We start from the raw sequence: 12,805 nt of genomic DNA on the forward strand, positions 1-12,805 counted from the left end.
CACTCTGTCCAGACACACACATGCAATGCTGACATTAAACACTGGGGCACCCAGGACCCAAAATCAGTCGGTCCCTCTTGTTATGCAGTACATTTTCATGTCCCCATAATATAGCCTACATGTAGTTCTTACTGTTTTTTTTTTTAATTCCTTACACACTAGAAGTGGTACTTAAGGCCCACTCAGGGAAACCATTCATTCATGTCCATATATCTTCAGACCAAGTCTGCAAAACTCCAAGAACATTATCTGCTTACAGTGTGCAACTGTAAAATACACTTTTTGCAAAATGCTAAACAGTTCCCTACATTAGACGTCACTCAAGCCTAACAGGTCTTGTGTTTCATTTGAGAAACACTGGCATTTAAATGCCACACTCATTACCTACACCCAACAATCATGTGTGAAAAAAAAAAAAACATAATTCATTCACTTAGAAATCAAAATTCAGTTTTGAGAAAGAAGTCATTTATTTTTACCCCCTTGCATTTCTGTTTATAGCTCAGTCAGGACCACTATCGTTAAAGAAGATTGACGATTAGCATACAGTTTGGATTGGCGGTATGGTTCTGTTCTGGACAAGAACTCCCTGTGCATCCATGCAGCCTAGCATGAAGAGCAGGGTAACCCCCCTTAGAGTAAACAGAATAGAACCAACATGAATCTATTGCAGATTTCATTAATGTCAATATTTTAATGTACAACATATTTGGAGAATTTGGTCTGATTCAGAGGGGAATCAGAATGCCAAATCCTGAATGGATGAGAGGAGCTGGGGATGGAGGAGAGTAATTAGCTCTGGAGAAACAGGTTGATAATACTGAAGGAGCTTATACTGTATGGTTGCTGTGATAGGTGTCATATTCCTATATCTAGACGTACAGTAGATCAGCTGAGTGTCAATATAATGACTAGGGCTCGGCAAAAAAAAAATCTAATTTTCGATTAATCATTTTTGAAAACTGTGGTCGATTCAAAAATCGATTCTCAAAGGCCACAGATTGTTTTTTTTTCCCATATTTATTTATCACCCAAAAGCCAGTATCAGTTTTCCTACAGTTCATAGCCTTGCAGCCTCCATCTTACAGCTAATAATACTGTGAGATTTTATGTTAGTTTTCTCTTAAACATAAAATAACCTGATCCTGATTGATCATGGCATGCCACTGTTCTGACTTGTCAATTTTCAGCATAAATTTTTCATCATGCATCAAAATCCTGTCTATTCATTGTATATTCATCTATTCATCCTGTCTATTCATTGTATATTCATCTATTCATCCTGTCTATTCATTGAAGTTGGGTTTTAATGTACCCAAGCGTACCTTTAAAAAAAAAAAAAAAAGAGTTTAAAATACAGGTTTGTGGCTCTTAATTTCTTTTTATTAACCACTTGTAAACGTATGCATACATGCAATAACTTATGCAACTTATGCAATAACATGTTCACCATTCTTTTTTATAAATATAGAATTTGTATTAAATCTATATTCATTGAGTCGAATCAGGAATCGAATCTAGAGTTTGCGAATTGAAATCGAATCAATTTGGAACATCTGAATCGATACCCAGCCCTAATAATGACTAATATCAAACTGATTGATTGTAAATACCAAATTTGATCACTTAGAAATCAATTTTGTGTTTGAGACAAACGCTTTTGTGCACATACAGTATATCTTGAGTGCTATGGCAAACTCCTGTACACTCACATGCAAAAGACAAAATAAAGCAGTGTTTACATTTAACTCAGCACTTTGTCATCCTGTTCCCACTGAAAAATTAAATAATTTAAATAAAGAATTTATTTAAAATAAATTCAAAATAATTAAATTATAATACAATGAAAAGAGCAGGTTTCTTAAAGTTTAATAATTAAATAAATTCACACACACACACATATATATAAAAATCAAAAATCAAAAATCAAAAATATATATATTACTCACTGAACAATGACTAACTTTTAGCTCTTTATTATTATCCTGTTGACACTGTGTAAATTAATCTATCTAAAAAGTATCATATGTCTTTTTATAGCAATACGTCTTCAAAGTCACATCAAAGCATGTACATTCTTTTAAAAGTTGTAGTTCAAAATGCACTGCATAACAGGAATGACCGAGCGTGCCTGCTGGGGAGGAAAACACAGAACAAGTGTCTGCAATATTTCAATCCAGGTCATAGCAGCCTGGAAGAGCAGTCAAATGCAGCATGAAAGCATCAAAGCGGGACAGACAGTGTCGTCTCATAGTTTTGCGGTATAGCTGAGAGCCGTTCGTACACAAATACACACGACAGAAACCCGAGAGCGCAGCACATACTCATTAAAAGTGCTAGACTGTGAACTATCTATTTTTCAACACACCCAGCATTTCAGAAATAATAAAACATTTCGGGTGGGATGCAACCACGAATAGCTCCTGCACATTATTGCGTGTCTTTCTGCGAGTGTCTGCGAGTGAGATTGTCTGTCAGTTTAAATGTAATTTGGGCACTAGTACATCTCAAAAATAACCATGTACAAGACAGAAATTATAAGTGCCCAAAACCAACAATATATACTTAAGGCTGCCAAAAATGGTTTTTTTAAATTGCCTTGAAAAATAAAAAACATCAAATGGTGCCCAAAAATAAACCCAGAGGACATTAGAGGTACACAAATGTCAAAACAAACATGAAGTCTTCAGAAATTACTGTTTTAGACTGCTACTGAACGGCCAGACATCGAGCATTTAAGTTATACGCGCTTTCTCCTGCTGAAAACCATGTCTGCAATGATTGATGGGTCTAAGATTAGAGACAAAAGGAAAACGTTTAGAGCTGGTACTGAGAGCAGTGTTTATGGTTGGTTGGGGCAGTGGCTGGTCAGCAGGGGGCAGTAGATCAGTCATGTGTGGCATTACGCTGTTCCCTCATTAAACTCATTTTCAGATAATGTCCTTCCTAACAAACAGAGCAGCCACAATCTCTTTCTGCAAATGACACCAGACGAGAGAAACGGTGTTAAGAGAATACAACTTACAAATGTTCAATATACAGCAAATTAGAATTAATGGAAAGTACAAATGATCTGTAAATGATGGCAGTGACATCTAATTTAGAACTATTTAATATGTAGCCTAACCATATATTTTATTTTTGTCATGTGCTCATTCTGCATGAAATGTGTACTCTTAAAAATATGTCGCAGCAAAGAACTACTCAAGTGAACTGCAAACATTTTTTTATAATTCAAAATAAAAAATAAATTGTCATTGGCTTCAGAAAATATAGGCTACTACACGCATTCAGTAAATTTGAACCTAAAATACAGTTGTTATGGGGAATAAAGTTACCAGTTACCCAAATGTCACTCCATAGCAAATAAATGACAGCTATAACACAAAAGTACACAATGTTCTTCTCATATGGGCAATATCATGGTTTGATATTGTTATAAAGGCATAACAGCATGGTATTTTTGAAGTACACACTGGAATAACATGGTAGCTAATAGCTATATGCATATGGAAATATTAAATATGCCAGCAATTATGCCTACTTTTCAGACACGATAATATGGGCTGCTATACCATGGTAATTTAATATTTGAATATAAACGGTAGGCCCCTATGTGTACGCAATATATCACTTACATTTCAGATGAGCAGATATTGTGCAATTTTTGCTCTGCCAATTAATTATTTCAAACCAGAGCCCAAAACGGGAACAAGTGTTGTGTGTTTATAAAGTGAGTGAACAACACAGAAAAGTGGGGTGATAAAAACAGTGATGTTCCAGTTCGGTAATGTACGAAATAGCAGCCGCTCGGGCCAATCAAATTACTGGACTATTTAATTAACAGCTGCCTCAACCAATGGCGTGAGCTTGTTGTGTGACCAAAGGCAGACGGGAGTGTTTGGGGAAACCAGTTTGGAAAAACCAGTTTGGAAATGGTCATTGGCTGAATTCAAAATACTATGACTATGATACCATCCTGATTTGGTGTCACAGAGAATGGTAAGCGTGGTATGGTGACCAGACGTCCTCATTTTTCGGGGACAGTCCCAGTTTTTAGTGTGCAGAGCCAGCACCAGTGGAGCAAGTAACAATCAATGTCCATAACAAAATGGGACGATGATGTAACACAAAAGTTGTATCCCAATTTAGAGGCTGCATCCTTCAAAGGCTGTGAAGGTCGGACCGAGCAGTGTTAAAGGTACAATATGTAAGAATTTTGTAATAAAATATCCAAAAATCACTTGCACAGTGTGATATATTTCCTGCAGTTGTGTACTTACAATATCCCAAAAGTTCCCAAAGATTTTTGATTTCATAGAAATTCCAATTTTAACTAATTGATCGTCCCGTAATCCCTGTTCACCTGTCGTCTGTTTTTTTTGCGTCATTAACCTACACCTTTGTTATTGTAAGAGGTTAGCGACCCCTAGCGGCAAAAAAAAGTACATATTGTATCTTTAAATGGGACGGTCTAGCCTAAGGACAAGTGTTCTTGTCACCTAGAATATATATATATATATATATATATATACACACACACACACACCTCATCACTTTATCCTAGTAGTATGTATGTGTAAGTCAAATGTGCTAGAACATTGGTTCCCAACAGGGGGGTCACGGCCCAATAGGGGGCCTCAGCGAGCTCTGTGGGGGGGTCGCGTCATATTTTGAAAAGTTTTGAGCAATGAGCATTAAATAAAAGTCCTTAAGTTTTTTCTGTTCAAAATTTAAATGTATATAATGAGCGAGTTCATGAATCCATTTTCCAATCCGTGTTTTTGACTTATCCTGAGCCACTATGGTCCACCAATAATAAGTGTTTACATTGGGACTATTTTACGCTGGTTCGGATCGCTGCCGCTGTGGAGTAGCCCAGTGCCTGCGTGACTCGTCATAGATGTACACAGAGAGAAGTAGTTCCGGCTACAATGTTCTTCCGAAAGAATTATTCTGTTAATAAATGCAAGTTTATCGCTCGCTATAGCGCCAAAAGCGTCAAAAATAAAGCCTCAAATTGATAAAGCCTTGCCAATAACATATTGAGGTCCCAGACAGCAGTCATTTAGTAAAAGCCTTTATTCTTTCTTTTCTTTACCTTCACACCAGTGTGAATATTTTTGTTATTGCATTTGTTTATAGGCTACTCCTAGGCTTACGTTTTTAAATTACAAAGGGTCTTACTGATGTTTTTGTTATTGTATTTTCAATATTATAGGTTATTTGTGCATAAACATATCTGGTTATAGTAAACATACCGTTTGTTTGAAAACAACATATTTTGTCATCCTTGCTGCAAGCTTACAAGAGCGATAATATCATTAAATGTGAAAGGGGGCCCTAAAATATTTTCTTGGGAGAAAGGGGGTCTCAGACAAAAAAAGGTTGGGAACCACTGTGCTAGAAAATCTATGCACTTGGCAGTTGTGAATTAAAAAGTCAAGCTATTCCATCATTAAAATCCTTTATTAAAAAAAAATCAGTATTATCAATCAATTATTAAATGAGACACATTTATTGGTTTTAAGGTAGTCACATAACTATTCATGTTAAATCAAAAGAGTTAGTGTTTGTGTGTGCTTTATTATAGCCTAACAGGGCCTGCAGGATGTGGGAGTGTTTTGCATACAATATACATTCCCGAAAGTTTGTGGGTAAAAGCACATAAGGTATGAAAACAACAACACTTGCAACAAGTGCATGTGCAGAAACCACATACTTGTTCTCAAGATGAGCCTAAAAATAATAATAATAATAATAATAATAATAATAATAAGGGATAATAAATATCCATTTCTAAAAGCACAAACATAAAATAACATTTTAATTTAATTATAGGCCTACTATATATTCTCAGAGATTGTGAAAATGAATTTGTCCTTTGTGAGAAAATGTTAGGCTATCTGTAGAAAACAAACTAGTTGAATATGGAACCTACAACAATTAAAAACCAATTCAACAAAAAAAGTACAAAAATGTTTTGTCCCTCTTTCTGCATAGATAATAACATGTAGGCGAAGATTTAAATTATATTTTGACCACTGAACTAGTAAATTTCCCCATTTCCGTTGCAGAAATCTGGTCACCTTAAAGTATAGTTCACCCAAAAAAAGAAAATTGTAATTTACTCACCCCTCATGTTGTTCCAAACCTGCAAGAGTTTCTTTCTTCTGTTGAACACAAAATAACATATTTTAAAGAATGTTGGTAACCAGACAGTTGACTTCAGTAGGAAAAAAACATACTATGCATTGCATTATGCAAGTCAATGGGGTCCATCAACTGTGATGATATTCCAAATCGAATTTCAGCCATCATTATTTTCTCACAATTACGAGATTTATAGGAAAGCTGTGAGTTTATAACTGGCAATTATGAGGAAAGTCTAAATTGTGGGATATAAAATTGAGGGAAAAAGTCAGAATTGTGAGATAAACGTCGCAATTAAAACAATCTTATTATTTGCTCGTAATTTTTTGCAAATTATCTAAAAAATTTATATTTAAATAAAAAATCTATTTCATATTTATTGCAGAAAGGTCTGTAACCTCACCGTCTGAAAAGAGAACTGCTTGACACATGAATAAAAGCAGGACACAGGAGAATCATGCTGACAGCTCCTGTCTGTCCCGGGGCTACAGAGTTTCAGTCTGACGCTCGAACAGTCGCTTCTTTTCAACAGTGTGGTTTTCTCTTGTGAAAATTAGTTTGCAGCATCGAAACCACACAATTACCCCCCAACCACCTCACAAGCAGCAGTTCAGCCTGTCTGTCTGTCACAGGCCTTACTAAAAAGATGATCATTCCTCCTAAAGCAACCTCAAGCTCTTTCATAAACGCATGCGTGCGCACTTCACCCCTGCAGGATGCAGACATTGACTAGCTAATTATATAATCTGGGTAATTAGAATCATAACCCAGAGCTGTAATAGCAGCTCTGAAACATGCAATAGAGGCTCATCTGAGAGGAGAGAGAGATAACAGCCTCTTCAGACTTGAACTACAGCACCTGATCGCAAACCTCACACATAGCGCTGGCTGAAAACACGCGCGCTTCCTGGAAGCCCTATTATCACATGAGCCTGCGAGCGGCTCTATGTGTTAGTCACACAGAAAATATGTTTTATTGGAATGTTTTGATCTAGACATCAAGGTATACTGCGGGGGGAGAGACAATGATGGGAATGGACTACTTAAGTTATTAAATGCAGCATAAATGTATAAATTAGTTTTACCATTAAAATATTAAAGGTAAACTGTAACCTTTGCCCCTCCAGCGGTTTAAAAGACTGAATGGATTTTGCGGAAGACTGTTCTGGCTGTGCTTCGATCAGCTCTTCGTGACTGTGCGGATGACTGCTCATAAAACATAACCAGTTTAGATGAATATGAGCTCTAGCGGACTAGCAGACGTTACTGTAGCTTTACTCATTAATAGAGGCGGTATAATTAACGTTACTTCCACGAAAATAAATTCCAGCACAGCAATAACCACAATGAAAGACTCAACATAAATAATGTACAATAAACTGTTAGAGAGCTATGGCGATTTATCTATTCAATAACGTTAATATACTTACTCACCTGTTGAGCAATAAAAACACCATCTCCGCGTCGCTTGTAACGTAACGTTACAACATTCAAATCCCCCAGTGCTCGCTCGCCATCTCCAAAAAGCCAAGCCAACGTTGTTTCTAGTTTTATTACGAGCTCTGTCGCGTTCTATTTTGCCAACAGACTTTCTTCTGTTCGACGTTTATTTTTAAACGAGTGATTTCCCGGAGTTTCGAGATTATCCTGACCTTTCTCGCTCGTTGACAACTAACGTAGGCAACATACTTCCATCCACAACCATAGTAGCCGGATCTCTTTACGGATATGACGAGCACACGTGCCAGTGACCCATGTACGCAATTTCCTGCAAAAAAAGCTTACCACGGCTAAAAACACGTTTTGGAAGAAGGATTGATGATGTATTGACTCATTATTTAAAATTTGAACAAAAACGTTAGTATAAAACAGAAGCCTTTCCTAGAATATTTTAGAAATATTTAACTACTTTCCAAATAACAATACAAATTTAGCATAGGCCTACTAGATTTGATGTTTAAATCACTGCACAATCTGTTTGGTTTTGTTTTACACACTAATATATCACTAACGTGTGTGTGTGTGTGTGTGTGTGTGTGTGTGTGTGTGTGTGTGTGTGTGTGTGTGTGTGTGTGTGTGTGTGCGTGCGTGCGTGCGTGCGTGCGTGTGTGTGTGTGTGTAGCCTAGATTATGCGGTGATTCAAACTTTGTCATTCATTGTCAGATGATCTCACATTAGTAATAGCCTATTAGTCTGATCTCATCACATGGCTTGTTTAAATCAGGGTTACCAAGTAATTTTGCATTTTGATCAGAATTTTGTGCAAAAAGGATTTTTGACATCCAAAGTAATAAAATAATTAGTTAAGAAAAGCTTTGTCCCAAACGCAACACTCGGGCCCGGTTTCAAAGACAGGGCTTAGATTAAGCCAGGATTAGGCCTTAGTTCAAAGGACATTTAAGTAGCTTTAATAAACATGGCTTAAAAAAAGAGAGGAGAAAAAAAAACATCTTGAGACAAAACAATGGTAGCCTACTCATATATTATAAGATATGTGAGTACAAGTTGTTCTCAGTTGATACAGCTCAGACATGCATTTTCTTATGCATGTTTATATGCAGACTTAAACCTTGTCTGTGAAAGCTGGGGATAGTCTTGCAGACTTAAACTGAAATTATCATGCACTAGTGGACCCGTTGTCTTCTAATGCACAAACCAATTGCACATGCACTGTTGTCCGTGCAGAGACACAATTCTGGCTCATTCGCCATGCCGCAAATGGAAGTTGAAGTCACATTGCATTGTGGGATACAGAATCAATTATTATTATTATTATTTGCATTATTGCATTCAATTTTGTGTAAAAAAATGCTGTATGTCAGCTACATAAAATATTGAATAGAAATTACAAACGTTTAGTCTAGTTCATCACACTGGAAATGGGAAGTCAAGTTTCTAGTGCACTGGATTGTGGGATACGGTCCATGGAGTTTCATATTATCAAATGTAGTAGGCTACTTCATCATCCGGAGAACCCATACACAATATTGTGCACAGAATACTGCAGAAATAGTAAAGAGTAGGATATTAGTATAGGCTATGTTGCACATTTTGTAAAATGTAGTAGTCTATATCATCTAGGAGGTATTACAGAAATCTTGCATACTACTGTATGCACAGTACACTCTCCAGAGGTAGTGTTTTAGTATGCTATTCCAAACATAAATCTGTGCTAACACTAGGAGGTGATCTTCAGCCTCTTTTTTATGTGACGTTGAACTTCCTGCGTGCCAAACACAATCCAGTCACACATGTGCACACACTCTCCCTCCTCATGCATGCTTACAACCTGCATCTGCCCACACACACGCTAAAGCATCAACAGCAGCCAGAGCCAGAGGAGAGGAGGCAGCTCACAGTCAGAGCCCATTTGAGTCAAACACAGCTCACTGCAGCACATGTGCAGGAAGGAAAATAAGGGGACAGGTGGGCCTTCGTATTCCTCTATGCGTGACTATAATTATTCAGCAACACTGAAGACACATTTAAAAAACGTAATTATTTAAAGGAGAACAGGATGTATGACTTTGAATACAATAACATACACCACATCAAAATTGGATAAATGTTGCGGTCATGACCTTCCTTTTTCAGTGCGATGAACAGATGAGATTTATAACATCTTCATTGGCCTGGTATTTGATCAGACTGCCTAAAGTTGTTTTTAAAGCATTTTTTCCCCAATAAGGAATGGAAAATGCAAAATAGCCATATTTGTTCATTTGTGTGACAACAACATAGCTATTAGTTTTATCAATCATTTGTATAGTGCCTACTGGTTCACATATATATATATATATGTATCTCATATATATATATATATATATATATATATATATATTTCTTTTTAAACCGCAATCAGTATACAGTTACTGCAGAGTGTTCAAGTAGCCTAAGCATGAACACAGCCAACAGAATCCCATTTTTTACATGTTCTTCAGGATGTTGACTCTGCACAATAAATTGGGATAGAATTAAGAATTTTAACATGCTAAATACATATAAGTTCACCCTTAAGAATCTCCTCAGAAACATGAAGGTCATCACGTTAATCAGAGTATGATTTAATTTCAGAAAGCAAAAAATAAAATTTAAACTTCTGTCCTTTTTGTCAGTGCGATTTGCGTTGAGAAGCAAAGTAAATACCGGTAATGTCCATCACAGCTCTGAGAAGAGTGGATGGGTAAATAGTGTGTCTCCCTCTGCTGGTGAACATGAAACTGTGCAGTTAACAGTCAATCACTTCACATATGTGCATGATGTTACACAAACACATACAATGCATAAACACAACATCATGCAAATAATCAAGAATCAAGTATGAAAAATAGTGGAAAATGCAGACACATGGCAGGTAAATTAGAAAAGCTGTAACTAAACAATCAGGCTTTTTTTTTTTTTTTACTTGATTGCAGGTAAACAAGAAGTCAAATATAGAAGTTTAACCTTAGTAATCACAAACAGATGTTTCCGGTACTCTGCAGTCAGAAAGTAACAGCATTTTAAGAATGAAAAGAAAGTTTTAAACTAAATAAAAGCACTCTTGAAACATTGCGTGTCCAGGCAGATTAGAAGACAAGAAATTACCATTATAGTTATGAGTTCAGTTAATTGTTATTATTACTGTAGTAAAGATATCTTCACATCATGTCATAAGCATCAAGGAACATTCTAGAACTCTCGATTTTCAGAGACACTTTCCTCTTTTTCCCCAGGCAGCTGTAATAATGTGGATGGATAAATATTCATATCTGACAGAGCGGTCAGCCTTTGATGGACAGATGAAAGATTGTTGGGATAAATACTGATGCTCAGTGATTCATCTGAGAAAGCCTCTGTGTACTTATTTCTCATATCAAAAAGTCTTTGTTATATATATACTGACCAGTAAAGCACAGCAGGTTAATATATATATATTTATATATATATATATATATATATATATATATATATATATATATATATATATATATATATACACACACACACAGAGTATATAAAACTCACTTTACGGTGACATTTACTGTAGTTAAATTCCATGAACATTAACTTGGAAAATGTCTGTGTGAATAGCAATTTTTTTTGACAAACATGTTTGGATTATGTTCACAATTTTATTTGTGATAATAATAAATCAAAGCTTCAAACAATCTGACCAGTATAAAAAAAACAAAACTCAAAAGTGAAGAAAAAAACAAGATAAATTACTTAATTTGATTTTTTTGATGAAAAGAAGAATGAAAAAAAACAAAAACAGTTAAAGTTATCAAAATACATATACTGTATTATACTTAAGTATACATTTATAGATCTATGTAAATAATTTTTTCAAAATATTAGGGCCATTACAACCATATATATTCTCAATGTAAAAAATACATCCATTAAAAAACATGAGGAATAATTGAATGTACAGCAGCCATCACTGGTTATACTGATTTTTAGGGAATTTTCAAGCAATCGTTGCGTGACTCATTAATAAAAAATACTCTTCAATCAAAGCTGTAATTGACACGCGTTCTAAATTGTTTAAATCGGCTACATATTCTTTGTATTGTCTTTGTAAAATCATATCTGATAATATCTTATAATTTCAATTATACAGTTATACATTTTGGAAACAGTTGACTTGAGGCAAAGGAATTTGTACAGAATAGCCCTGTCTTCCACAACAATTGATCTGAAACTACAATAAGAAGTGAAATATAGTCAACTGCATGAAAAAACAATTCCTTATAAGAGAATCACATTTCTTAGTCGGTGTCTGGTGTGTGTACAACAAAAATCTTTCAAGGAACCCAAATAAAATATAGAAAAGACTAGAAAGAAAACGAAATAGAAACAGTACCACCAGCATTAACAAAACTAAAAATCAGAGTTTTGTCATTGGTATGTGTAAGTTGTTCCAGGGACCCATCCAGAGTTCCTCTTCATCAGACAGTGTTTGCTCACATGGAGATTCTACCGACTCTTTAATTTCCCTGTTGTCCACTGAGGACTCCTGCTCACAGTTCCCCCTATCCTGCTCCAAACGGGCTTTATCGATGTTGGATTTGGGCCCTGTGCTGTTAAGGCCCATTATACTACACTCTTTGGAGTTGAGGTTGTGATCAGTAACATAGGAATGGTCAGTGGTGGTGCCGATAATAGACCCATTGTCTTCTGTTCCATTTAAAGGTAAATGCTCTTCGTGTGTGACACCTAGCTTATCTAGTTTTTTAAATTGTTTGCCTAATCGTGTTGGTGAGCCCAGTTTTAAGTTGTTGGGGTAAGGGGGCCTCCGTGTTCGGATGATGGTACCGTTTTGGGCAAGGTATACTGATCCGTTGATGTTACTGTGGCTGCTGACGTTGGGTATGCGATTGCGTGTGACATCCGGTCCACTGTCCTCTCCTGTTGAAGTTGTGTCGTGCTCTCTGTCCAACACCAGTTTGACCCTCTTTTTTTTGCCAGCCTGTAGATTAGAGAGAAGAATTACTAACATAAATCAACTACCAAAGAGAAACCCACCAGGTGGGAATGGTAGAGACTAATGGTGAAAAATTGCAATCAGAACCAAACGGTTACGATTTGTGTTCACCCCTAATAGAGAAGCACACTGACTGCCCCACATATGGTATCAATATCATATCAAAGCACTCAAAGGGATAA

The 12,805-nt window shown here is 36.1% G+C and overlaps 1 protein-coding gene and 1 long non-coding RNA gene across 3 annotated transcripts in view; both read right to left on the minus strand.

Annotated features, from left to right (window-relative positions):
- Window positions 1–7,899, minus strand: part of LOC307010063 — a 108,717-nt gene extending 100,818 nt beyond the window's left edge. Inside the window, exons 1-3 of one of the 2 annotated variants that reach the window (XR_013800151.1) lie at window positions 7,588–7,883; window positions 6,136–6,173; window positions 1,848–2,975 (exon numbers count right to left, since the gene is read on the minus strand). This is a non-coding gene — a long non-coding RNA (uncharacterized lncRNA). Of the gene's footprint in view, window positions 1–1,847; window positions 2,976–6,135; window positions 6,174–7,587 lie in introns of those variants that run through there. The other variant, XR_013800150.1, reaches the window with a different exon arrangement.
- A 4,585-nt stretch (window positions 7,900–12,484) lies between these two features.
- The window catches only part of LOC307010109 (protocadherin-15-like), a 225,684-nt gene continuing 225,363 nt past the window's right edge, over window positions 12,485–12,805 (minus strand). The window contains exon 38 of the mRNA XM_079634508.1: window positions 12,485–12,608. The gene's annotated coding sequence lies outside the window, so the exon portion shown is untranslated. The remainder of the gene's footprint in view (window positions 12,609–12,805) is intronic.

Source organism: Phoxinus phoxinus (assembly GCF_949152265.1).
Source record: "Phoxinus phoxinus genome assembly, chromosome: 14".
Classification (NCBI taxonomy): Eukaryota; Metazoa; Chordata; class Actinopteri; order Cypriniformes; family Leuciscidae; genus Phoxinus; species Phoxinus phoxinus.